We start from the raw sequence: 2,889 nt of genomic DNA, 5'->3' as shown, positions 1-2,889 counted from the left end.
TCTGGTCTATTCATTAATTTTATTCCCCTTCTTGTTCTTTCAGATTCTTTTTATTATTATTATTATTAAAATGGAAAAAGATCAAATAAAATATTTGCATCATATTCTCATTAAATTGGATAACTTTTTATGATTTGTATTTATTGGATTAATAAAAAAATTAGTTTTGATTTGTATTTTATTTGACAGTTTGTATCCAAATTTATTCAACTTCAGAATTATTTATTTAGTAAATTCCTTTTGAGTCTAATTTTTAAAGTAGATCCCATTACTATTTAGGGTAGGTTTTGTATTTTGGTGTTTACATTTATTCAATTTTAGTTAATATATAATTTATTTCATTTCATACTTAATTTTTGATCATATTAGTATTGTCAGTTGTATTTTTTATATGTCAGTTGTATTTTTAGAATATTGTATTTATTTAAATAAAAGTATAAACGACTAAAATGATATATATTCTTATTTAAATTGTATTCATATTAGTATATATGTTGTATTTTTTATATTTTAATTATATCTTTCAGCAATATTATACTTATTTAAGCATATTGTATTCATGTGCATTCAAATTAATCATTTTGTATGCTATCTTTAAATCAGTTATCAACCAAACATATTTTATTCAAAATAAATGTATTTTATATATGTTGTCTAACAGTTATTTGTTCTTGTGTAATTTTATTTTTAGCTTTTGATTAAGCAAAAAAATATATTTTAAACTGATTTTATATTTTAAAAGTTGTATTTCGAAAATTGTATTCAAAAAGTTATTTCCTAATAGTTGATTAAATTCAATATTCACTTTTATTTGTAACTTTTGATCTATGAAAAAGTTGTATTTTAACCTGATTTGTATTTTAAAAATTGTATTCTCTAAGTTGTTGCCTATAATTGTAAAACAAATTTGTATTCCAATCAAATTTAAACTCCAATCGTTCAATATACAAAATCATAATAATTCAATATAAAATAGGGATAACATCATCAAAGTTATATTTAAAATAAATTTATATTCTAATAATTCAATACATAATATCATCAAATTGGCATCCAAACTAATTTGTATTCCTCCAATGTACAATATCAGAAGAATAAAATTGTTTTTTAATAAAATTTCAAAAATCTACTCTCATGCTGCATCACCACTAATTTTGATGAATTCTTTGAGATAATACGAGATCGATCATATCTTGAAAAATAAATGTGATTTTTTGATTGTATATTTCAATTACGTTCTTTGATCAATCATCGATTTTGAATTTTGGAGGAACATGAACAATTAATTTCTTCACTTTTTTATCTCAAAATTGCTTTCAAGATCTATCAACAATTTTGAACTTTCCAAGAAAAACGATGATGAGCAGATACAATTTTGAATTTTAAAAGTGATGCACATAATTTTGATCGTTATGAAATTTTGTATTTTTTAGAAGAGAAGGATGATAAACTTCTTTTTACCATTAATCCATGACTCTTGACAAATAAAAATAAAAATTCTTAGATGAGATTTGTCCATGAATGATGATCAATTTACTTGTCTTCTATGAAGGATGAGAATTATCAATGGAGAATCGAAAAATCAATAACGGGATCTGAATAAAAATTGATAAATTAAAAAAAATTATCCAACAAAAGTGGAACAAATCAACGAATACTTAAAATTAATTTCAATAAGTTATTCGAAAATGGATATTAAAAGCATGCAGAGCAATGCTGAAAAATGTTTAGAAGAACAAGAGAGAGATGACACTTCATATTTTTCCACTTGTAACTAATTAGTAATTAGAGATTTAAGCAATTTTTGAATTTTTTGAAATATCTTCTCCATGATTTTCTCCATTCTAATGTTAAAGATTTATATTCTTTTCTAATTAAATAAAATAAAAAAAATACATAAATCAATCCATAACAAAATAAAATATTGTTATTTTTAATAAGTATTGAAAGTATTGTTAAGGGATCCTATTAAATGTCAAAATATTGTTGCTTTGAAATGTTTTCCAAAAAAAAAAAATGGGTGTAGTAATAGTATAATACACATACACATGTCAAGTAAAGCACAAAGATTCACACAATTTTTATTCGTTAAGTATCCCATTAAATAATCTTTTTTCTTGAAATGATGAATGACACTTCTGACATTGTTCCGAAAACATGGAAAGCAACGTCATTTAATTAATTAAGCTATCTCATATAGTTGTATATAATATTTGATTAATAAGCATATAAGTTTTAATACATACCTGTCTCGTAATATAACAAATTTAATCAAAGAGATATTGAATTAAATAAGGTGTAACACCTCGGAATCTAGTAGGCTAAGCCAGGTCTATGTGGGGAAGTCAAGAATTAGAGAAAATAACCTTGGCACCCTTCATGAAGGTCCACACGGCTCGTGAAAGAAACCACGACTCGTGTGGTGCCCATGGACTAGGGTGACCAAGGGCTGCTCACCTCCCACGAGAGACAATACGGATTTTGGTGGTCACCATAGATCGTGGGACCATTCGTGGTGGTAAGGAAATGGCTTCCTCAAAACATCCCAAACAAGGACCCTCTCCACGAGCCTTTAGACGGCTCGTGAAGGTCTTGACATGTCGTGGGAGGGGTCGTGAGGGTGACTTAAGTCTTCTAGGGGATCAAGGATTCACTACTACAAAAGAAGCCTTTAACGACAATTATTTAATGGCAATAAGAGATTTGCCGTTAATGAAATCTTTCAGCTGAAGTACTAGTGACAAATAATTGTTAGCCAATAAATGATATTCTTTTACCGATAATAAAAATAGTTTGCTACTAAAATGAATTAGAACTAATTATTATAAAATTTAATCTTTCCCATCAATTCTTTTTTATTGTACTTTTCTATTCCCCCCCCCCCCCCCC

The sequence above is a fragment of the Solanum pennellii genome, chromosome 5 (assembly GCF_001406875.1).
Source record: "Solanum pennellii chromosome 5, SPENNV200".
Taxonomy (NCBI): Eukaryota; Viridiplantae; Streptophyta; class Magnoliopsida; order Solanales; family Solanaceae; genus Solanum; species Solanum pennellii.
Note: the sequence above shows the minus strand (reverse complement) of the source record.